At 38.5% G+C, this 26,325-nt stretch overlaps 1 long non-coding RNA gene across 4 annotated transcripts in view; it reads left to right on the top strand.

The window, feature by feature from the left end:
* The window catches only part of LOC128627463 (uncharacterized), a 52,280-nt gene extending 26,256 nt beyond the window's left edge, over positions 1–26,024 (top strand). For 3 of the 4 annotated variants that reach the window (XR_008391637.1, XR_008391638.1, XR_008391639.1), the window contains one exon: positions 19,799–26,024. This is a non-coding gene — a long non-coding RNA (uncharacterized LOC128627463). Of the gene's footprint in view, positions 1–19,794 lie in introns of all 4 variants that reach the window. The other variant, XR_008391640.1, reaches the window with a different exon arrangement.
* The last annotated feature ends 301 nt before the right edge of the window (positions 26,025–26,325 follow it).

Below are 26,325 nucleotides of genomic sequence, written 5' to 3'. Positions count from 1 at the left end.
GTTTAGCCAGGGTTACTTATACTATGGCAGGGAGTAAATTAATTAATGCTTACCCACTTTGAACCTGAGAGTGTCATAAAGACTCTAAAAATTCAGAGTGAACATTCACTATTATCTCTAACAGAATTCACTGCCAGAAATGTTAAAGACACCCTGGCTGGTGTGGCTCAGTGGATTGAGTACTGGTCTGCCAACCAAAGGGTATGTGGTTTGATTCCCAGTCAGGGCACATACCTGGGTTGTGGGCTAGGTCCCCAGTAGGGGGTGCTCAAGCAGCAAACACACATTCATATTTCTCTATTTCTCCCTCCCTTCTCCTCTGTCTAAAAATAAGTAAATAAAATCTTTAAAAAATTAGAAATGGGAAAGTCCTTCAGACAAAAGGAAATGATACCAGATATAAATATAGATTTACACAGAGGAATGATGAGCTCTGGAAAAGGTAACTGGGTACATGTGAAAGATTTTTTAAAATTCTAAGATAATGAACTGTTTAAACAAAAATAACAACAGTGTATTATGCTGTTCATAACACACAAGCAAAATATATGGTAACAATAGCATAAAGGCCCAAGGAGTAAGACAATTCTTTTGCTATATGTGAAGTAGTATATTACCACTTTAAAGTAGACTGGTACGTTCAACATGTATACTATAAATCCTAAAACAACCAACAGAGTAACAAAACACTTTAGTTAATGAGCCAACAAAGGAGAAAGAAAATGGAATCACACACACAAATATAATCTAAAAGAAATCAGAAAAAAATGAAAAATGAACAGATGTAACTCATAGAACAGATGAAACAAATAGAAAATAGCAAAATGATAAACAGGTATAATCATATAAATAATAACATTAAATTAAATGATATGAGAGAGAAGATGGCAAGCAAGTAGGTGGAATCTGAGTCCCCCTATTCAAATATTTGGCTGATCTGTTGACAATTAAACTGAACAAGCAATGGAATCTTAGCTGATAAGAAGTTTAGAAACCAAGGAGAATAGAAGACTCTTCACAACAGGTGGTAAGACAATTGTATAGGTTGAAGGAGAAATAACCTGTATGTGGCGCCTGCACCCACAGAGAGCCTAGTCAGAAATCACAGCCTCCCAAGGCATAAGTCACCCCCTGCCCCAACCTGGGCCAGGAGTGACTTTGATACATAAAGTTGGGGAGATCCAGGCTATGCACATAGCAAGCAGCACACCCAGTGCTGCAGTGGCAAACACCAACTGGAAGAGTGTTAGAGATTTTGCACCTGGGTAGGGCAGAGGCAGGCCACTGCCAGCTATGACAGTGAGAGACTTTTGGCTTTTTGGAGAGTTGGTATCAGTACTGCAGAGGGTGTGCCCAGAAAGACTATTTAAAAGGGCAGCTGCCCTGCCAGGAAGTAGAAAAGATTGAAAGCATGGTTTGCTCCCCCTGAATACAGTTGGGCAGAGACATCAGAAAACTGCACAAGGGGATTTCTCAGCCCCAGCCTGGCACAGTTAGCAAAGCAGAGGCTGTGCAGAGTGGAGAGTTTGTGACTGTGTCTGCTATGAGGGCAGGGGGCTGGGAACAGAATGGCACAAGAGTTGAGCACCTGAGATTATTTACAACCAGTCAAAGTCCCCTTCGCAGCTGGCAGAGATCAAACCTCTGAAAAGGGAAGGACGAACCCAGGACCCACCTCCTGCAGGACTGCAAGCATTACATCCAGTAAGGAAGCTCTGCAAAACAAGCAGGACAGGCTCAAGAATCCTCTGCAGGATGCATATCTGCAAGGAAAAGACAGAAAGATAAATGCCTAAAGGGCCCATTTTCAACTTCTCTCAGGGGTCAAAATATACTGATTCCTAGGGCCCTGTTCCACTGAGGCCAGCTAAGCAGAGAAATCAGAAGTTGGTGCAGCAAAGAAGAATTAAAGCCCGGCCCAGCCTCAGCTCACATGGACCGCTGCCATTAGCACCATCCAGGAAAGAGCTGATCCTCTTGCACAGATGGGTCCCTCTATTGATATGGACAGCTAGCTCATCAGAAACTATACATTATCGGAAATAAGCTGGGACAGACCAAGATGGGTGGTTCAGGGGCAAAGGGAACACACAAAATTTTCCCAGAAGACTGATCAGTGCTTCCCAGGGGAGTCAGAAGGGTTCCATTCTCCTGATTGCAAGTAAAGCTCCCTCTAGAGGTGGGTGAAAGTGATACAGGTAGTGCAAACAGAAGTTGGACACCAACCACTGGACCTCATAAAGAGTCAGAGGCAGATCCAGAAAGAGAAGTCAGAAGGCGAACACCAAAATGCTGAGATGAATTTCACTTAGTTCTTCAGAATTTGTTTTTTCTCTTTCTTTCACTTAGTCTTTAATATTTCTTCTTTTGCTTCAATCATATTCCAACTAATTCACTATTCTGTCTTTTTAAATTCTTTTTATTTAGATTTTATATTTTTTATTATTGTTTCAATCTTGCATTATAGTCTTCCCTTTTTTCACTCCATTCTGCCGTCACTCTTCCCTATTTTACTTAAGTTTAAAATTATATTTTCTTCCTTTCTCTGAATTGTTTCTATTCCCTACTCCTATTACTTCCCTTCTCACTCAAAATCATTTTTCTCTCCTTTAGTCACTTCATATACCCTTTTGCCTATCTCATAGTATGCTTAATCTCTCTCCAACTTTATTAATATTTGCTCAACTGCTGTTGATATTGCGGAGGCAGTAGGATTTGTTTTGTTTTTGCTGGAGTGAGTTTGGTTTTCTGGGTAGTATTGCTTTGTTAACAGCCACCTGTAAAACAGCATACAAGATGTGGTGGGAGTTGTTACTCCCAGTCAGCCAGCAGTAGTAGAAGAGAATCCACCAAAAAATGATCTGCCAATAATTAAAGCCCAAGTACAGCAAGAAAGCCCATGTAAACTGAATAAAGGGCAACTGTAGAGGGTCCAGATCTAGCTATCAAAGAGACTGCACCACTAAGTCCCACAGAACTCCTACTGCAGAATTTCCCTCCATAAAGACAGGCAGGCAAAGTAGAGGAACCTGAGATGCAGACACAAAAAGTCCCCTAAAGTGGGGAGACAAAGAAACTTCAATCAAAAGCAAAGGAGGAATACCCAGAAAAAGAGCTAAATGGAATTGAGGCAAGCAATCTATCAGGCATAGAATTCAAAATAATGGTTGTATGGATGTTCGGGGGACTCAGGGAGAACTACAAGAAACTTAGTGGAAACTACAGCAGCATGAAAAATGACATAGAAACTATGAAAAAGAACCAGGAAGAAATGTAGACTAAAATATCTGAACTGAAAAATACACTAGATGAAATTAAAAGCAAGGTAGAAGAAGTAGAGGACCAAATCAGTGAGCCAAAAGACAAGATAGAGAGAAATACTCACTCAGAGCAACACAATGAATAGGCTTGAAAAGAATAAGGATGGCTAAAGGAGCCTCAGGACAACATGAAAAGTAACATTTGCATCACAGGGTTATAAGAAGGAGAAGAAAAGGAGCAAGAGATGGAAAACCTGTTTGAAAAAATAATGACAGAAAATGTCCCTAACTTTGTAAATGAAAATGTCAGGCAAGTTCAGGAAGCACAGAGGGTCTCAATCAAGATAAAAACAAAGAGGCCTACTCCAAGACACATTATAATTAAAATGGCAAATTTTAAAAACAAAGAATCTTATATGCAGCAGGGGAGAAATAGCAAGTAACATACAAGGAAGCTCTGATAAAGCTATCAGCTGATTTCTAAACAAAAACACTACAAGCCAGAAGGAATTGACACAAAATAGTTCAGGAAATGAAAGGCAAGGACCTACAATTAAGATTGCTCTATCCAGCAAGGCTCTTATTTAAAATGAAAGACAAAATAAGGAGCTTACCAGACAAAAGACTAAAAGAGAACATCTTCACCAACCCAGAATTGCAAAAGATACTAAAGGGACTGCTATAAAAAGGAGAAGAAAAAAAAGAGAGAGAGAGAGAGAGGGAGGAATAGGTATGGAAAAAATGGCAATGAATAAGTACCTATCAATAATAACATTGAACAGTCCTGGCTGGTATGGCTCAGTGGATTGAGTGACAGCCTGTTAAGGAAAAAGTTGCCAGTTGGATTCCAGGTCACAGCACATGCCTGGGTTTCAGGACAGGTCTCCAGTAGAAGGCACATGAGAGGCAAACACACACTGATGTTTCTGTTCCTCTCTTTCTCCCTCCCTTCCCCCTCTCTAAAAATAAATAAATAAAATCTTTAAAAATATAACCTTAAATGTAAGTGGATTAAATGTTCCAATCAAAAGACATCGGGTAACTGAACAGATGAGAAAATATGACCCTTGTATATGCTGTCTACAAGAGACCCACCTTAGAACAAAAGATCTACAGAGGTTGAAAGTGGAGGGATGGAAAAAATATTCCAAGCAAATGGACCTTAAAAGAAAGCTGGGGTAGCAATACTTATGTCAGATAATATAGACTTTAAAACAAAGACCATAAAAAGGGACAAAGAAGGTCAATACGTAACACTTAAGGGGTAGTCTAACAGGAGGCTATAACCATTATAACATGCACCCAACACATAAATATATAAAGAAAATCTTGAGAGGACTTCAAGGATAATATTGACAACACAGACTTCATATGGGATTTTGATACCCCACTGTCAACAATGGATAGGTCTTCCAAAAGAAGAACCAACAAGGATATTGTGGCACTGAATGACACTCTAGATAAATGTTTTCAAATGGACATGCAACATTTTCAAAGACCAAATGGTAGTACACAAAACAAGACTTAACAACTTTAGGAAAATTAAAATTATCTAAGGTCTTCTTGGATCACAAAGGCTTGACATTCAAAACCACCCTCAAGGAAAAAACAAAAACATTCAGATACCTGGATACCTAAAAACATGTTATTAGATAATGAATAGTTCAACAATGAGATGAAAGAAGTCAAAGTATCAGGAAACAAATAAAAATGAAAACACTACCCAAATCCTACAGGACACAGTGATGGCAGTACTGAGAGGAAAGTGCAAAACAATAAAGGCCTACCTAAAGAAGATAGAAGCATCTCAAACAACCTAACCCTTCATCTAAAAGAACTAGAAGAACAACAGCAAACAAAGTCTAGAGCAAGTAGAAGGAAGGAAATAAGTTCACAGCAGAATTAAATGACATACAGATTAAAGGAACAATTCAAAAGATCAATAAATCCAAGAGCTGGTTGGTTGAAAAGATAAAACTGAAAAACCTTTAACCAGTCTCATCAAGAAAAAAAATTACAGAAATACATATCAGAAATGAAAGAGGAGAAGTTATAAACAATACCACAGAAATGCAAAGGATTGTAAGAAATTATTATGAACAACAGTATGCCAAGAAATTTGAAAACCTGGGCAAAATGGACAAATTTTTGGAAAAGTACAATCTTCAAAAACTGAATCAAGAAGAAGCTGAAAAAAAAAAAAAGAATAAGCTGAAAGCCTGAACAGATGGATAACAACTAGCAAACTGAAGCAGTATTAAAAAAAAACCCACAAGTCTAGCACACAAAAGCCTTCTACAAAAGGTGAAAAAGCCTTGGCTTCACAGGTGAATTTTACAGATTATTTAAGGAAGAATTAATTCCTATTCTCAAACTATTTAAAAATTTTCAAAAGAGAGAATATTCCCCAACTCTCTTTATGAGGCTAGCATCATCCTAATTCCAAAATCAAGTAAAGACAATAAAAAAAAGAAACTGCAGACCAATATCTCTGATGAACATAGATATGAAAATCCTCAACAAAATATTGGCAATCATGATGGAGCAATACATTAAAAAGATCATACACTATGATCAAGTGGAATTCATCCCAGGTTTTCAAGGATACTACAATATTTGTAAATCAATAAACATAAAACATCATATAAACAAAATGAAGGTAAAAATCACATGATTATATCAATAGATGATGAAAAAGCATTTCATAAAATCCAACATGCATTTATGATAAAAATAGCACAGTGGGGGTAGAGGGAACATACCTCAACATAATAAAAACCATGTACAAGAAACCTACAGCTAACATTATACCCAATGTAACAAATACCTTTCCCCTTAAGATCAGAAACAATACAAGTGTGTCCACATTTACCACACTTTTTTAAAAATAGATTTTACTGATTAAGCTATTATAGTTGTCCCATATTTTTCTCCTCTATTTCCTTCTGCCCAGCACCCTTCCACCCACCAGCATTCCCCTCTTAGTTAATGTCCATAGGTTATAAATATAAATTCTTTGGTTTCTCCATCTCCTATACTATTCTTAACCTCCCCCTGTCTATTTTTGTTTCATATTCTCTGTAGCTTTTCCCCATTCTCTCCCCTCCCTCTGTGCACTGATAACCTTCCACAGGAACTGCATTTTGGTGATTCTTGTCCTGTTCTAGTTGTTTGCTTAGTTCATTTTTGTTTTTGTTTTTGTTTGTTTTGGGGGTTCAGCTGTCAATAGTTGTGAGTTTGTTATTTTACCATTCATAGTTTTGATCTTCATTTTCTTAGATGAGTCCTTTTAACCTTTTATATAATAAGGGCTTGGTAATGATGAACTCCTTTAACTTCACCTTATGTGGGAAGCACTTTATCTGTGCTTTCATTCTAAATGTTAGCTTTGTTGTATAGAGTAATCTTGTAGGTCCTTGCTTTTCGTGACTTCGAATACTTCTTTCCAGCCCTTTTGTGTCTGCAAGATTTCTTTTGAGAAATTAGCTGGTAGTCTTATGGGAACTCCTTTACAGGAAACTCTTTTTCTCTTCCTGATTTTAAGATTCTCTCCCTGATTTTAAGATTCTCTCCTTATGTTTAATCTAGGGTAATGTAATTATTATGCGCCTTGGTGTATGCTTCCTTGGGTCCAACTTTTTTCGGACTCTCTGGGCTTGCTGGACTTTCTTTTCCAGATTGGGGAAGTTCTTCATTATGTTTTCAAATACATTTTTGATTTCTGGCTCTTCCTCTTCTCCTTCAGGTACCCCTATGATTTGGATGTTGGAACATTTAAAGTTGCCCTGGAGGTTCCTAAGGCTCTTCTCATTTTTTTGAATTCTTGTTTCTTTATTCTGTTCTGATTGAATGTTTATTTCTTCCTTCTGCTCCAAACCATTGATTTGAGTCCCAGTTTCCTTCCCTTCACTGTTGGTTTCCTGTACATTTTCCTTTATTTAACTTTTAATAGCCTTCACTTTTTCCTCTATTGTTGACCATACTCAGCCATTTCTGTGAGCATCCTGATTACCAGAGTTTTGAACTCTGGATCTGATAGATTGGCTATCTCTTCATCACTTAGTCCTATTTCTGGAGCTTTGATCTGTTCTTTCATTTGGGATATATATATATATATATTTCTCTCAGGGCACTTGTTAATATCATTAGGGGCAGAGCCTTAGTTATTCACCAGCATGAGGCAAACCAAGTTCCTGGATTGTGGTGTTGTATGTGATAGAGGGGTCGGAGAGGGAAAAGTGCAACTTGCTCAGCTCTTGGGTAGCTTTCAGTCACTTGCCCCACTACCCACAAACAAATTAGGCCCTTTTGGTTCTGACTCTTGGATGGGTGGGTTTTTCTACATTCTAAGACTCTGTGAGTCTCCCCAGTGAACATTCCCGTGAGGTTGGGAGTTTATCCCACTGCCACAACCACCACAGGTTTATCCAGCCAGAGTTTTTGAGGCTTTATTTCCCCACACTGGAACTGTGGGTTGCATGGTCTGACCTGCTTCCCAGTTGTTCCTCCTGGTTTATCTGCATGCAAATGTGGGACCACCCCATCCACCAGCTGCCACCTTGCCTGCCCCAGTCCACTAGCCACTGCCTCACCCTACCAGTCCTCTAGACACAACCTTACTGTGAGTCCTCTCTGACCTGGCTAGCCATCTCTGCCTTTCCTACCAGTCTGAATGAAATTTTCTTCTTTAACTCCTTGGTTGTCGGACTTCCATACAGTTTGATTTTATGGAAGTTCTGGTTATTTTTGTTCTTAAATTTGTTGTTGTCCTTCTTTTGGTTGTGCAAGGAGGCAAAGTGTGTCTACCTATGCCTCCATCTTCACCGAGTCCACATTCACTACTATTCAATATTGTAGTAGAAGTTCTAGCCACAGTAATCAGGAAAAAAGATATAAAAGTCATCCAAGTTGGAAAGAAGGAAGTAAACTTTATTCTCAGGTAGCATGATAGTGTACATAGAAAATCCTACATTCTTCACAAAAAAACCCTACCTGATATAATAAGTGAATTTGGCAAAGTAGCAGGATACAAAGTCAATATTCATGAATAGATATCAATTTTGTACACCAACATTGAACTATCAAAAAGAGAAACTAGAAAAAATCCCATTCATTGTAGCAACAAGAAAAATAAAGTAGCTAGGCATAAGTTTAACCAATGACATAAAAGACCTCTACTTGGCAAATATAGAACACTGAAGAATGAAATTGAGGAAGATACAAGAAAATGGAAACATATGCCATGTTCATGAATTGGAAACAGTAACATCATTAAAATGTCCATACAACCCAAAGCAATCTACAATACATATTTAATTCAATCCCAATTAAAATACCAATGACATTTCATAGATATAGAACAAATATTTCAAAAATTTATATGAAACCAGAAAAGGTCCTCAATAGCCTCAGCAACCTTTTTTTAAAAATTTTTTATTTAGTTATTTTTCAAGTACAGTTTTCTGTTTATCTCTCCCATCCCAGCCCACTCCACCCCACCCCATGCACCCCACTTCCCTCCCATTTCCACCCCCCTTAGTTTTTGTCCATGTGTCCTTTATACTTGTTCCTCTAAATCCCTCCCATTTTTTCGCCTTAAATTCCCTCCCCTCTCCCCTCTGCTCGCTGTCCCCTTGTTCTCTATTTCAGTGTCTTTGTTTTTATTTTGCTTGCTTTTCAGTTTTATTCTTTAGATTCCTGTTAAAGGTGAGATCATATGGTATTTGTCTTTTACTGCCTGGCTTATTTCACTCAGCATAATGCTTTCCAGTTCCATCCATGCTGTTGCAAAGGGTAGTAGTTTCTTGTTTCTCTCTGCTGCATAGAATTCCATTGTGTATATGTACCACAATTTTTTGATCCATTAATTTACTGACAGGCACCTAGGTTGCTTCCATCTCTTGGCTATTGTGAATTGTGCTGCTATGAACATTGTGGTGCATAGGTTCTTTGAAATTGATCTTTTGGGGTTCGTAGGATATAATCCTAGCAGTGGAATTGCTGGATCAAAAGGCAGGTCGATTTTTAGTTTTCTGAGAAAATTCCATACTGTTTTCTATAATGGTTGTACCAGTCTGCAATCCCACCAACAGTGAACTAAGGTCCCCTTTTCCCCACAACCTCTCCAACATTTGTTGTTGGTTAGTTTGTTTATGATAGCCATTCTGACTGCTGTAAAATGGTATCTCATTATGGTTTTGATTTGCATCTCTCTTATAGGTGGTGATATTGAGCATTTCTTCATGTGTCTCTGAATGTTCTGTATGTCCTCCTTGGAGAAGTGTCTGTTCAAATCCTTTTCCCATTTTTTAATTGGGTTGGTTGTCTTCTTAGAGTGGAGTTGTATAAGTTCTTTGTATATTTTAGAGATTAAACCTTTGTCTGAGGTATCATTGGCAAATATGTTTTCCCATACAGTTGGTTGTCTTTTTAATTTAATACTGTTTTCTTTAGCCATGCAGAAGCTTTTTATTTTGATGAGATCCCATTTGTTTATTCTTTCCTTTATATTCCTTGCTCTAGGGGACATATCAGTAAAAATGTTGCTGCGTGAAATATCTGAGATTTTCCTGCCAATGTTCTCCTCTAGGACTTTAAAGGTTTCAAGGCTTATATTTAAGTCTTTTATTCACCTTGAATTTATTTTGGTGTATGGTATAAGTTGGTGCTCAAGTTTCATTTTTTTGCATGTAGCTGTCCAGTTCTCCCAACACCATTCATTGAAGAGGCTATCTTTACTCCATTTTATGTTATTGCCCCCTTTGTCAAATATTAATTGACTGTAGAGAGTTGGGTTGATTTCTGGGCTCTCTGTTCTGTTCCATTGGTCTATGTTCCTGTTTTTATGCCAGTACCATAGCCTCAGCAATCTCGAGTAAGAAGAACAAAATAGGAGGAATCATAACACCCCATCACTATACTGCAAGGCCACTGTAATCAAAACAGTCTCATCATGGCATAAGAACAGACATGTAGATCAATGGAACAGAATAGAGCCCAGAAATAGAACAAAGTCTCTTTGGTCAATTAATATTTGACAAAGTGGGCATGAGCATACAATGAGGTAAAAATAGCTTGTTCAAAAATGGTGTTGGTAGACCTGGACTGGTATAAGCAAAAAAATAATGAAACTAGACCACCAACTTACAATATACACCAATATACACCAGAATGAACTCAAAATGGATAAAAGACTTATAGATAAATCATGATACCATAAAAGTTCTAGAGGAGAACACAGGAAAATTTTAGATATCCCAGGTAGCAATATTTTGGCTGACATATGTCCTTTGGCAAGGGAAATAAAGGAAAAATAAACAATTGGGACTACATCAAACTAAATAGGTTTTGCAGAGCTAAAGAAACCATTTTCAAATGAAAAGGGAAGTGATCATATGTGTGATCTTATTTACCAATGATACATCAGACAAGGATTTTATGTCCAATATAAAGAATTCATACAACTCAACACCAGGAACACAAACAATCCAATAAAAAAATGGGCAAAGTACCTGAATACACACTTCTCCAAGGAGGACATACAGATGACCCATAGACATAAAAAGATGCTCAACATCACCAGCCATCAGAGAGATTCAAATGAAAACCACAGCGAGATATCACCTCATATCTGTCAGACTTGCCATCATTAATAAATGAGCAAACAAATTTTGGTGAGAATGTGGATAAAAGGGAACCCTAGTGCACTGTTGGGAATGGAGACTGGTACAACCACTGTGGAAAACAGTATGGAATTTCCTTAGAAAACTAAAAATGGAACTGCCTTTGACCTGGCAATTCCACTGATGGAATTATATCCTAAGAACCCTGAAACACCATTCCAAAAGGACCTATGCACTCCAAAGTTCATAGCAGTACAATTTACTACAGCCCAGAGCTGGAAACAGCCTAAGTGCCCATTAGTAAATGAGTGGGTCTAAAAAACCCATTCATTGTGTACTACTGAGTATAGTACACAATGAAGTACTACACAGCAAAAGAAAAAGAAAAGAAACTCCTACCTTTTATGACAGCATAGATGGAACTGGAAAATATGCTAAGTAAAATAAACCAGGCAGTTAAAGACAAATACTATGTGACCTCACTTAGAAGAGGAATATGATTAACAAAATAAACTGATGAATAAAATATACCATGGGCATGGAAACATGGAACATACTGACAGTGACCAGAGGGGAGGATAGAGGGGGGTGATAGTGGAAAGAAGGGTAAGGGGCTAATCAAAACATACATTAATGACCCATGGACATGAATAACAGTGTAGGAATTGACTGAGAGTTGGGGTTAGGATAGGTCAGGGAGGGCAAAGGGGGAAAAATTGGACAACTAAAATAGCATAACAAAATGATTAAAATAGAAAAATAAAAATGTAAATGTTGTTGAAAATCCCAATTTAAAGGCAGATTGAATAGAAAGCAAGACCAAACACACTTTACATATGAAGACACAAAATCTTAAAGAATGAGAAGATTGAAATAATATAATCCAGATGCTGACACTAGTAAAAATAAAATTGGTATGTCTATATTAACATGAAGTAAATTCAAGAGCAAAGAATATTACCAGGGGTAAAGAAGGCCATTTCATGATAATTAAGGAGCCATTTAATGAGAAGAGTATAACAAGTCTATGTATTTATGCCCCAAGTAACAGCTTCAAAATATGTGAAGCAAAAATGGATGGGACTGCAAGGAGGAAATAGAAAATTCCACATTTATAGTCAGAGATTTCAATTACTCTCAATACTTGCTAGAATAAATAAAAACTTAGGAGGGATACAGTAAACTGAATTCTACCCACCAGTATTACCTAAATGAGTATTGTATAACAGTAACAAAAGTAGAACATACAGTCTCTTTAAAGTGTACTTGAACATTTACCAGAGAGACTATATTCTAGCCTTGGGGCCAAATCTAGCCTGGTTTTGTATGGCTCATAAACTAAGCATAGTTTTTACAGTTTGAAAAGTAAAGAAAGAAAGGAACTAAAGTATGTGACAGAGACTGTATGTGACCTACAAAGCTTAAAACATTTTACTATCTGACTCTTTACAGAAGAAGTTTGCTGACTGACCTCTGTTTTAAGCCATAAAGCATATCTCAATACATTTTTTGTTTTTTATCTTAATATTTTATTTTTAGAAAGAGGGAAACAGAGGCAGAAAGAGAGGGAGAGAAACATCAATGTGAAAGAGAAACAACTGGTTGCCTTCCCTATGTGCCCTGACCTGGGACCAAACCACAACCCAGGCATGTGCCCTGACTGGGATATGAACTAGTGACCTTTTGGTTTTCAGGTTGACACCCAACCGAGCCACACTAGCCAGGGCTCAGTACATATTAAAGAATCAAAGTCATGCCAAGTATTTTCTCTGACCACAGTAGAATTAAATTAGAAATCAATAACAGAAAGCTAACTGGAATATCCCCAAATATTTGAAAACAAAACAACATACTTCCATATAACCTATTGATTAAAGAAGGAATAAAAAGTGAAATTATAAAGTATTTCCAACTGAAGGAAAATAATTATACAACATTAATTTTGTATAAATGAAATGCCTATATTAGAAAATACAAAAAAGTCTCAAATCAATGGGCTCCATGTCCACCTTAACAAAGTACAAGTGCAAGTTAAACTCCAAGAGCAAAGAAACTAAGTCAGAAAGATAAAAATGGAAATATATGAAATGGGAGACAAAAATCCGTTAAGAATATCTATTTAACCAAAACCTAGTTCTTCAATATTAGTAACATAGATAAACCTTTAGCCAGACTGGTCAGGGGGAAGAAAAGTGAGGAGGCACACACTGGGAAAACCAGTATGGGGAATGAGAGATGTGACAGAATTATAAATTCTACAGATATTTAAAAGGCAATAAAAGAATATTATGAACAACTTTAGGCAAAAAAAGTTAACAACGTAGACACATAGCTAATTCCTCAAAAAACAAACTATCAAAGCTCATTCAAGAAGAAATAAATAACCTGTATCTTTTTAAAAAACTGAATTAGGTTTTCAAAACATTTGCACAAAGAAAACTGACTCATAGTGCTTTACTGGTAAATCTTTCCAAACATTTAGGGGGGAAAATAATACCAATTATACATACACTATTTCAGGAAAAAATGAAAATGTTCTTCAAGGCTACCATTAACCTGATGCCCAAACTATACAAAGACATTACCAAAAAAAAAGGAAACCCAGGCAAATTTCCCCCATGAACATAACTGTAAAAATTCTGAACAGAACTTTATCAAATCAATACAACAATATATAACAACAATATATAAGAAAGATAATATTATTGGGTGGAGTTTTAAAAAATAAATCAATGTAATTCACCAAATTAAACTTAGAAAGAAAACTGATCATCCCTATAGATGCAGAAATAAACATTTGACAAAATGCAGTATTCATTCCTGATTTTAAAAACTCTCACCAAACTAGGAATGGAAGGTTACACCAACCAGGTAATGGGCATCTACAAAAAAAAGCTGCACATGTCCTCATACATAGGAAGAAGGGAGAGAAAAAGAGAGGGAGAGAAACATCAGTGTGTGGTTGCCTTTCACCCCCTCCCCCCAACTGGGGGTCTTGTCCTCAACACAGGCATGTGCCCTAGACTGGGAATCAAACTGGCAACCCTTTGATTCACAGGCGGACCCTCAACCTCTGAGCCACACCAGCCAGGGCTGCTTTCCCTTTAGATCAAGTACAACACAAGGATGTCTGCTCTTACAACTTTTATTCAACTTTGTAGGTTCTTACCAGTGTAATCATGCAAAAAAAAAAAAAAAAAAAAAAGAAAGGAAGCAAACACATTCAGATTGTAAAGAAGGAATAAAACTGACATAATTATCCATCCATTCCACTTGATGGTCTCTACAAAAAGCTAACAAGTTTAACTTCTACCCAGGATGGAGGTGTAGGTTGATATACTTTGCCTCCTTGCACAACCAAAAGAAGGACAACAACAAATTTAAAAACAAAAACTGCCAGAAAACCAAACTGTATGGAAATCTGACAACCAAGGAGTTAAAGAGGAAACATTCATCCTAGGAGGGGCAGAGATGGGCAGCCAGAGCAGAGAGGACACATGGTAAGTCAGCAGCTAGAGTTCTGGGAGGGCAAGGTGGTAGCTGGCTGTTCCACAGTGGCATGCAGATAAACCAGGAGGATCAACTGGGGAGTGAAACAGACTATACAGCCCAGGGTTCCAGAGTGGGAAAAGAAAGCCAGAAAACCTCTGGCTGGAAAAGTCTGTGGGGGTTGCAGCAGTGGGAGAAACTCCCTACCTCAAAGGAGAGATTGTTGGAGACACCCACAGGGTCCTTGAATGTGCAAAACCCCACCTACCTGGGAATCAGCACCAGAAGGGTCCAGTTTGCTTCTGGGTAGTGGGGGAGTGACTGAAAGCCCGCCAAGAGCCAAGTAAGCAGCATTATTCTCTCTCTGACCCCTCCCCCACATAAATACAGGAGGAAAGGGATTTGGCCCACCCTGGCAAAGAGCTAAGGTTCTGCCCCCTAAAATGTAATAGGAGCACTGAGACAAAGAAATATAGGCCAAATGAAAGAACAGATCAAGACTCCAGAAAGAAGCAATTTAGACATACCCAACCTGTCAGATTCAGAGTTCAAAACCCTAGTAATCAAAAATGTCACAGAAATGGTTGAGTGTAGTTGCACAATAGAGAAAAGAATGAAGGCTATGCAAAGTGAAAAAGAAAAATATTCCTTTACATTCATACTAGAAATGTAAAGTTAAGGGAACCAACAGTGAAAGGATGGAAACTAGGACTGAAGTGAATGATTTTGAGCAGTAGGAAAAAAAATGAACATTTAACAAGAGCAGAATGAAGAAGCAAGAATTCAAAAAAAAATGAAGATAGGTTTTAAACATTTCAATATCTGAATAAGGGTGCCAGAAGGAGAAGATGTAGAACAAGTTGAAAATTTATTTGAAAAAATAATGAAGGAGAACTTCCCCGGTCTGGCATGGAAACAGACTGCCAGAAAGTCCAGGAACCTCAGAGAGTCCCCAAAAAGTTGTACCCAAGGAAGCACACACCAAGGCACAAAATAATAACATTACCCAAGATTAAAGATAAGGAGAGTATCTTAAAATCAGGAAAAGAAAAAGAGTTTCCTGTAAAGGAGTTCCCATAAGACTGTCAACTGATTTCTCAAATCTTGCAGGGAAGAAAGGGCTGGAAAGAAGTATTTGAAGTCATGAAAGGCAAGGATCAACATCCAAGATTACTCTATCCAGCACAGCTAGAATGGAAGGGCAGATAAAGTGTTTCCCAGATAAGGTCAAGTTAAAGGAGTTCATTATCACCTTATTATATAAAATTTTAAAGAGATTTATCTAAGAAAAAGATTAAAACTGTGAACACTAAAATAATAATAAACTAACAACTATCAACAACTCAACCTAAAACAAAAACAAGAGTAAACTAAGGAAACAACTGGAACAAGAACAGGATCACAGAAATGGAGATCACATGGAGGGTCAAAAATGGTACATACAAAATAGACAGTGGGAGGTTAAGAATAGTGTAGGAGATGGAGAAGCCAAAGAATTTATATTTATGACCCATGGACATTAACTTAAAGAGAAGAATGCTAGTGGGTGGAAATGTGCTGGACAGAAGGGAATAGAGGAGAAAAATATGGGACAACTGTAATAGCATAGCCAGTAAGACATACTTTGACAAAAACAACAACAGAAATTTTGACGATGGCAGGGAGATAGGTGGGAGCAGAGTCAACTTCCCCCTGTGCATGGGTGGAACACCTAGCCAATCTTCTGAGGAGCAGAGTGAACAACCAATGATATCCCAGCATATATGAAGGTTTGAGGCCAAAACTGTAGAGTACATTGAAAAATCAAACAGTAAGGAGATTGTGTTGAGACAGTAAGGTTCCTGGGACCAGTGTGGGCACCAGGGTGGCTGCAGACCCAGGCCCAGTGCCTGCTGGGTGTGCTGCAGGATTCTTGGAAGAGAGCCAGTCAATGGCTCCCTGCCCTGCCAAACAGGGAGATTTGAGCAGCACCAGGATGGACCTGGATGCTTGAACTTGCTGGGGGGAATAAGGATAAAGTGGCAAACACACAGGAGTGGTGTGCACTTACAGAGACTGTGGATGCAGGCCAGGAAGAGTTGGTCTGTGATGGACCCTGACCCAGATAGTCTCCAGTCTGGTTGGAGAGTTGGGCTGTGTGAGAGTCCAGGTGCTTGTTTGACATGGCAGGCTTTAAAAGGAGAAATATTTCAAAAAGAAAAAAAAAGAGGCACTCAGCAGCTGTTTAGAGAATTCTTCTGCAGCAGCCACCCTACCAACACTGGCTGTGCCCATGAAGCCTCCTCAGCCTCTGCCATGGGCCCACATTTGCTGCCAGCACTGCAGCTGCACCCCTACCCTACCCTCAGCTGCAACAGTAGAGGGCGCCCAACTGTGCTCGTGACCTCAGTGGTGTGCCACCAACCCAGCCACCACCCCTTTCCTGTGGCTGCCACCACAGCAGCAGAGGCTGACTTGTGAACACCTCCATCCTGCAGCTGCACAGCAGCAACAGATGGGGCTGCATACTCACTACCACAGTCCCTGGGACGGCGTGCCTAACCCAGGGGCTGCCCAGAGGTACCGTGCACCCAACCCCACCGCCGTGGCTGCAGTAGAGGAGAGCAGCAGGGCTCAGAGAGTTAGCGCTCCCCAGAAAGACTTAACATAGTCGGATACCAAACTATCCTGAAGAGACTGAGTCCCTAGCATCTAGGACAGCAAACAGCGAGAAGGTGGTACGTCAGTTGCCCCTAACAGGTGCACCTCAAGGACAGCACAATGGGTGGACTGAAGGTTGTAGGCCAGGCTCAGAAGGGAACTGGGGAGCCAGGCAGTGAACTGAGGAACTGAACTGGAGGCTGGGCAACTGTGAAGAGTGCTGTTCAGACCTGGCCCCCATTCTCGCAAAACCACAGGAAGGGACAAAAGCAAAACGAATCCCCCCTCACCCTGCTGCAGCCAGGAAGACCAGCAGAGCTGGTGTGACTGGTTTAAAGCCAGCACGAAGCTTTTTCCCCCCTTTCTTCCTTTTTTTTTTTTTTTTTTTTGTAATTCCCACAAGTAAGACTATAAAACCCAGAGCAGTGAAAGGACCAGAGTTAGACCCAAAGAGGGTTCATCTCAACAACTGAGATGGTGGGACAAATTTAATTTTGCTATTCCAGAGCACTTTCAATTTATTATATGTTTTTATTATTTTTCATTTTTTTACATTTTTTAATTTTATTAGTAGTTTTTATTTCTCTTCTTTCTGTTTAGTCTTCTTCACTTTCTATGTTAAATTGCATTGTTTGACTGATTTCCCTTGTTCCCTCTTTCATCGTGTATTTTTAATTTTCCATCTTTCACTTCACTTGTGTTCCAATAGCACACTACTCTAGGTCATGCAATTCCTATTCTTGTTATTCAGATCACATATATTCTGTTGTATGATTGTTGTTTCATTACTATTGTAAATAATTGCTGTTCCATACAACTGTGACTACTACACAGCACCAATCCTGGACCTTAGCTCACTTCACCGTTTCCAGAACTTTATTACTTTTGTGGTTAACTCTGTTCTCTCGCACATTACACCTATTTTCTATTCTTTTTTTAATTGATTATGCCATTACAGTTGTTCTATTCTCGTCCTTTATTCCCCTCCACCCTACCCACCCGTCCCCACCATTACCCCCCCCTGTAGTTTATGACCATGTGTCTCAAGTCCTTTAGGTTCTGTATTTCCCATACTATTCTTGCCCCCCCCATCTATTTTCTATCTACTGTCTATGCTACTTATTTTCTGTACCTTCTCCCCCCTTCTCCTCCCACTCCCCTGTTGCTAACCCTCCTTGAGATGTTCATTTCTCTGTTTCCACTCCTGATCTAGCTGTCCTTTTAGTTTGCTTTTGTTTTAGGTGTGGTTGTTAATAACTGTGAGTTTGCTGTCCTTTCACTGTTCATCTTTTTATAACTTCTTTTTCTTAGGTAAGTCCCTTTAACATTTCATATAATAAGGGCTTGGTGATGATGAATTCCTTGAATTTGATCTTATCTGAGAAGCACTTTATCTGTCCTTCCATTCTAAATGAAAGTTTTGCTGGATAGAGCAATCTTGGTTGCAGGTCTTTGGATTTCATGACTTGGAATACCTCTTTCCAGCCCCTTCTTGCCTGTAAGGTCTCTTTTGAGAACTCAGCTGACAGTCTGATGGGAACTCCTTTGTAGGTGACTGTCCCCTTATCTCTTGCTGCTTCTAGGATTCTCTCCTTCATTTTAATCTTGGCTAATGTAATTATGATGTGCCTTGGTGTGTTTCTTCTTGGGCCCAACTTCTTTGGTACTCTCTGAGCTTCCTGGATTTCCTGGAAGTCTATTTCCTTTGCCAGATTGGGGAAGTTCTCCTTTATTATTTGTTCAAATAAGTTTTCCACTGGTGGCTGTGCCTTTCCCCCTTCTGGTACCCCTATAATTCAGATTTTGGAGCATTTAAAGATGTCCTGGAGGTTCCTAAGCCTCTCCTGATTTTTTTGAATTCTTGCTTCTTGACTCTTTTCTGTTTGGCCATTATTTGCTTTCTTCTGGTCCACTCCATTGATTTGAGTCCCAGTTTCCTTTTCATCACTGTTGGTTTCCTGTGCAATTCCATTCATTTCAATTAGTTTCGCCTTCATATGTTTCTCTAATTTGTGGCTATAATCAACCGGATCTGTGAGGCTCCTGATCACCAGTGTTTTAAACTGTGCATCTGAGAGTTTTGCTATTTCTTCATTGCTTAGATTTATAGGCTCTGGGGCTTTGAGATCTTCTTGAGCCATTTTTGGTTTGTTTGTGCCTGTTTAGTATGAGGAGTGGCGCCTTGGACTCCCAGGTTGCTGGGTTGTGACGCTGTATGTGGGGGCGTGGTCAGAGCAGGGAAATGGAGGCCCCCTCTGCTGTTTCTAGCCGCTGGGTGAGGAGCAGAGCCTTAGGTGGTTCACCAGGGCCGGGCCACTCAGAGTCGCTGGGTTATGATGCGATCAGGCTGAAGAATTTGTTGTTAACAGACTTCCCAAAAGTTCAATTTTCCATGTTCTGGCTGTGTTTTCTGTTGCCAATATTTAGTTGTCTCTAAACTTGGTTGTGTGAGAAAGCACGACGTCTCCACCTATGCCTCCATCTTGGCGGAAGTCTCTGATGATGGACCCCTATTTTCTATTCTTTACTCTCACTATATCTCATAATCTGACCTCCCACAAGCTCACTGCTTTCTAGATACAACTCACAATCCTTCCCCCCACTAGCAAGAATTTCATCTCTTTTTGACCTTTGACTAGGTGAGTGAAATATCATGTTAACACTATGCATATACAAAGGATATCTGATCTCTTCTCTGTGGGTTGGTACTTGAAATCCCATAGAATATACTGCTGCTGTCCTAATCCATTTTCCTTCCCCTTTTAACTGATCACATAAAAAAGCAAGGTGGGAGCTTGGAACACCAATATAACTGCTGGAAGAGGAAGCCCACCAACAAAAAAACCCACCATCAGATAATAAGGAAGAAGGTGAAGAAGTGAGTGGAGGCTACCCTCACCTCCACCCCTGACTGATGTGCAAATACAACTAAATGGTGGAGAAATTACCCAGAAAAAACAACTGGACAATAGTAAGAGAGAAACCTCAAAACTTCAAACAGACAGAGGAAACAGCATCAACACAACCTGTCCACACCTGCACAAAAGAATACAAGATGTGGTGGATGGAGTGATTCTCAGTCAACCAGATGGAGGTAAGGATCCGCCAAGGAAGAACCTAAAACAATCAAAACCTAAAGACACACAGAGAGCGAACATAAACAGCATCCCAAGACCAGCAAGCTCAGGAGATTAAGGAGACTGCACTACTGAATCTCACAGGTTTTCTACCCCAGAAGTTCACATCATAAACACAGGGAGTCAGGACAGATCAGTTTAAGAAGTGGAGGCTAACAAGAATAGTCTTATAAACAATGGGAAGACAAAACTAATCCCCATATGAATGGAAAGCAGGAAGCCTCAGAAAGAATGCGAAATGAAATAGAGGCAAGTCAGATATCAGATACAGAGTTCAAAGCAGTAGTTATAAGGAACCTCAATGAACTCACAGAGAATTACCAAAAACTAGAGGGAAACTACAATGAACTCATTGCAAACTATATGAATGTGAAAAAGGAAATAGAAACTATCAACAAGGGTTGAAGAATAAAATTCCTGAACTGAAGAACACAGTACAAGGAATCAAAAGCAGGCTAGATGAAACAGAGGATTGAATCAGTGAGCTAGAGGACAAGACAGAAAAAAACCCAATGAGAAACATGAAGGAAAAGAAAACATCCTTAGAAAGAATGAAGAGGTGGTAAAGGAAATGTGCAACAACATGAAATGTAATAATATCCATATAATAGGGATACCAGAAGGAGAAGAAGAAGAGCGAGGGATAGAAAACCTGTTTGAAAAAGTAAAGATGGAATACTTCCCTAATATGATCAAAGAAAAGGTCACACAAATCCAGGAAACACAGAGACTCAAATCCAAGGGAACCGAAAGAGGCTCACATCAAGGCACAACATAATTAAAATGGTAAAATTCCAAGACAAAGAGAGAATTTTAAAGTCAGCAAGGAGAAACAGGAAGTAATGTACAAGGGAGCCCTGTTAAGACTAGCAGCTGACTTCTCAATGGAAACACTCCAAGCCAGAAGAAATTGGCAAGGTATATTCCAAGTAATGAAAAAGAAAGAGCTGCAACTGAGACTACTCTATCCAGCAAGTCTCTCAAGTAAAATGAAAGGCCAAATAAGGAGCTTCCCAGAAAAAAAGAACACTCAAAAGGTACGTCTCCTCCAAACCAGCTCTGCAAGCAAAGCCTAAGCAACTGCTTAAAGAACAGAAAGAAAAACAGTGAGAGAGACAGCAACACAGGTACTAAAATATGGCAATGAATAAGTACCTATCAAAAATAAACTTAAAAGTAAATGGAGTAAATGCTCCAATCAAAGACATAAAGTAGCTTTATGGAGAACAAATCATGACCCACACATATGCTGCCTACAAGAGACACATCTCCGAAAAAAGACCCACACAAATTGAAACTGAAGGGCTGGAAACAAATATTCCAAGCAAATGGACAGGAAAAAAAAACTTGGGGTTGCAATACTCATATCCTACAAAATACACTTCCAAAAAAAGTGTCATAAAAGGAGACCCAGAAAGTCACTTCATAATACTCAAGGGAAGAATCCACCAACAAGACATAAACATTCTACATATATATGCACCCAACATAGGAGCACCCAAATACATAAGGAAAATCTTGGAGGACTTCAAGAAAGATACTGAGAGCAACACAATTATACTTGGGGATTTTAACACACCACTGTCAAAAATGGATAGATCTTCCCAACAAAATATCAACAAAGATATTGTGCCATCGAACAATAACCTAGATCAAATGGACTTAACTGATATATATATAAAGGCTGTCATCCCAAAGAAGCAAAATGCACATTTTTTACAAATGTGCATGGAACATTTTCAAAGGTAGACCACATGATAGGACACAAAAAACCTAAACAAATTCAAAAAAATTAAAAACATATTAAGCATTTTCTCCTACCACAAAAAACTGAAACTAGAAACCAACCTGAAGGAAAAGAAACCCAAACATTCAAATTCATGGAGATTGAATAGCATACTATCAAACAATGAATGGCTCAAGAATGAGATTAAGGAAGAAATCAAAAAGTTTCTGGAAACAAATGAAAGTGAACTTGCAACAACCAAAATCTTTTGGGATACATCAAAGACAGCCTAGAGGGGCAAATTCATAACAATACAGGCCTACCTAAAAAAGATAGAAACACTGCAAATAAACAACCTAACCCTTCACCTTCAAGACTAGAACAACAACAAAGACAGCCCAGAGCAAGTAGAAAGGAGGGAATAACCAAGATCAGAGCAGAATTAAATGACAGAGAGATTAGAAGCACACTTCTAAGGATCAATAAATAAATCCAGGAGATGGTTCTTTGAAAAGATAATCAAAACTGTTTATCTTTTTTGAGCCTTTAAGGAGACTCATCAAGGAAAAAGATAAGCCTTTAAGGAGACTTATCAAGAAAAAAAAAAAAAGAGGACCCAAATACACACAATCAGAAATGAAAGAGGAGAGATTTCAGCTGGTACCACAGAAATACAAAGGATTGTAAGAAATTACTATGAACAACTATATACCAAAAGATTTGAAAACCTAAGTGAAACGACAAATTTCTAGAACAATAAAATCTTTCAAAACTGAATGAAGAAGTAGAAAGCCTGAACAGACAAATGACAGATGATGAAATTGAAGCAGTAATCAAAAAACTCTCAACAAAAAAAGCCCTGGACCACATGGTTTCACAGGAGAATTCTGAAAAGCATTTAAGGAAGAGATAACCCCTATCCTCAGACTATTTCAAAAATTCAAGAAAATATAAGACTTTCAAACTCTTTATGAAGCCAGCATCATCCTAATCCCAATACCAGATAAATACATAACAAAGAAAGTAAACTTCAGGCCAATATTTCTGCTAAACATAGATGTGAAAATCCTCAACAAAATATTGGCAAAGTGTATCCAGCAATACATTAAAAAGATCATACACAATGATCAAGTGGGATTCATCCCAGGGATGCAAGGATGGTACCATGTTGGCAAATCAATAAGCGTAATACATCACATAGATCAAATGAAAGACAAGAATCACATGATCATATTATTAGATGGGGAAAAACATTTGATAAGGCACAGCACCCATTAATGATAAAAACAGCAGAGTGGGAATAGAGGGAGTATTCCTCAACATAATAAAAGCCATATATGAGAGACCTACAGCCAACATCATACTCAATGGGCAAACACTTAGAGCTTTCCCATTAAGATCAATAGCAAGACAAGGATGCCCACTTTCACCATTCCTATTGAACATAGTATTAGAAGTCCTAAATGAATGTGGCAAAACAGGGGATACAAAGTCAATACTCAGAATCCAAAGGCATTTTGTACATTAACAAGGAAATATAAGACACAAAAATCAGTAAAAAGAACCCCGTTCAATATAGCAACAAGGAAAGCAAAGTACCTAGAAATAAACCAAACAAGGGTGTAAAAGACACGTACTCAGAGAGTTACATAACACTGAAGAAAGAAATTAAGGAAGACACAAACAAATGGAAGCATATACCATGTTCATGGATTTTAAAAATTAACATCATCAGACTGTCCATACTACCCAAAGCAATTTATAGATTCAGTGCAATCCCTATTAAAGTACCAATGGCATATTTCACAGGTATAGAAAAAACATTTCAGAAATTTATATGGAACCATAAACAACCCTGAATAGCTGCAGCAATTTTGAGAAAGAACAATGTAGGAGGAATCACAATACCTGATATCAACCTGTATTACAAGGCCATTGTAATCAAAACAGCCTGGTACTGGCATAAAAATAGGCACATAGACCAATGGAACAGAACAGAGAGCCCAGAAATAAACCCAAGTCTCTTTTGGTCAATTAATATTTGACAAAGGGGGAAGAAGCATAAAATGGTATAAAAAATAGTCTCTTCAACAAATGGTGTTGGGGAGATCTGGACAGCTATGTGCAAAAAAATGAAACTTAATTACCAACTTACACCACACATAAAAATAAATTCAAGGTTGATAAAAGGCCTAAATATAAATCATGACACCTTAAAAGTCCTAGAGGAAAACATCGGCAGGAAAATCTCAGATATTCCACACAACAGTATCTTCACTATTATTCCCTCTAAAGCAAGGGACATAAAGGAAAGAATAAACAAACAGGATTTCATCAAAATAAAAAGCTTATGCATAACTAAAGAAATCAGCATGAAAATGAGAAGAAAACCAACAATATGGGAAAACATGTTTGCCAATGATACCTCAGACAAGGGTTTGATTGCCAAAACATACAAAGAACTTACGTGAGTCCACTCCAGGAAGACAAACAACCCAAATGAAAACATGATCAAAAGACTTGAACAGGTACTTCTCCAAGGAGGATATACAGGCCCAGAGACAATAAAAATGCTTAGCATCACTAGCCACCAGAGAGATGCAAATTAAAACCACAGTGAGATACCACTTCACACTGGTCACAATGGTCATCATAAACAAATCAACAAACAAGTGTTGGAGAGGATGTGGAGAAAAGGGAACCCTAGTGCACTGTTGGTAGGAATGACGACTCGTGTAGCCATTCTGGAAAGCAGTATGGAATTTCCTCAGAAACCTAAAAATGGAACTGCATTTTGATCCAGCAGTGCCACATCCTCTTTCAACCATGTTGTCTGACAAGGTCCAGGCATGGAGGATTCGAGTTCAAGGAATTTGTCTCCCCAGAGGAGAATGTGGCATCCAAAATGGGTTAACAATTGGCTGTTTTATTTTAATTATTTTATTCTTGCTACTGAATATAAACACTATACTGTACTTATTTATTCCTGTGAAAATCACCCAAGAGGAGGGAGCAGTTCAGAGGAAAACATTAGTATTCCCCACATAACTGCCTGAAAGGATGGAAAGATCTCCACAGATTCCCCTCCCCCTTATACAGGGAAGTACGACAGCCAGGGTAATATAATTGTTAACCATAAGGGAAAAACATGTTAAGGTGTATAAATTACCCTGGTTTGAGCAACCTAAATCAATCAGTACTGCCATGGTGTACCAGAAATAAGAAAAACAAGTTAGATCTCTTAACTCATCAGTTAAAGCCAGTTAACAAAGAACCAGGGTATTGTTGCAAGCACAGGTTGTGCTGCCAACAGTTGAGAGAATGGAAGAACAGATTAGAAAGACTTTCCCATGAATGTTCCCTACCCACAGATACAAAGGGTCTTCCAAGAAGACAAGTATAAACTATATAGCCCCTACCCACAGCCCAGGGATACGGTCGGGACAGTTGAGATGCATCTGCAAGGCAGAGGCAATTGTGGCTGGATTTCCTATCTCTCCTTACATGTTTGTTTTGGTGATTAAAAGGTGCTGGGATTGTTAGACACTTGTATTTCAGGTTCATTGATTAGCATAATTCCAATGAAGTCTTACAAAATAATTTCTTGACCAGAGAACAAATTCCCTGTATGTCTAAAAATTGTTGGAGTAATAGCCCCTCCTTTACCTTGAATAAGAATATATATCAATTGGACAGGCAAAGAAATAACAAAAGCTGGCTAGTTATTACAAATTAAATACGTAGAAACAGTTACTAAAGAGTCGGAGTTTATAGTACACAGAGAAACATTTTAGACAGAAGAGGATAGATAGCTAAGTTAGACATCACAAAGGCCTTATAATAAATTTCCTATTACCTCTACTCAATCTAGCATATCCTTTTACCCCATGAGAAATTCTGAGAAACTTTAATATACAATAAGACATTCAAATTCTGTACATACAGCTATTTCCAATTGTCTGATTTATGGCTCTTGTGGTCAAAATAATCTTTGTTTATTATAACTGAATCTATGGGAACTTTCATATTTTTCCTGGTTACCTTTGTATTGATTTTTTTCTGCTTAACTGATCATGCTATACTGCAAATGTTAATCACTGCCTAAAATGAAAATATAAAAACCTGCTTTTACTTGTAATAAACAGAACAGAGCTTCACTGTCCTTTGAGGTGTGTTGTCATCTGTTACCCATTGCCAACACTTTACCCACCTTTCAGGAATCCTTGGACTCTGCTGCGGCTGGACCGCGGCACAGCAATTTCACTGCTGGGATTATATCCTAAGAACCCTGAAACACCAATCCAAAAGAACCTGTACACCCCAATGTTCATAGCAGCACAATGTACAATAGCCCAGTTGTAGAAGCATCCTAAGTGTCCATCAGTAAATGAATTAATCAAAAAACTATGGTACATTTACACAATGGAATACTATACAGCAGTGAGAAAGTA

This window comes from Artibeus jamaicensis, unplaced genomic scaffold (assembly GCF_021234435.1).
Source record: "Artibeus jamaicensis isolate MK-2021 breed Jamaican fruit bat unplaced genomic scaffold, CSHL_Jam_final contig_410, whole genome shotgun sequence".
Classification (NCBI taxonomy): Eukaryota; Metazoa; Chordata; class Mammalia; order Chiroptera; family Phyllostomidae; genus Artibeus; species Artibeus jamaicensis.
This window is presented reverse-complemented; position numbering and strand designations above follow the sequence as displayed.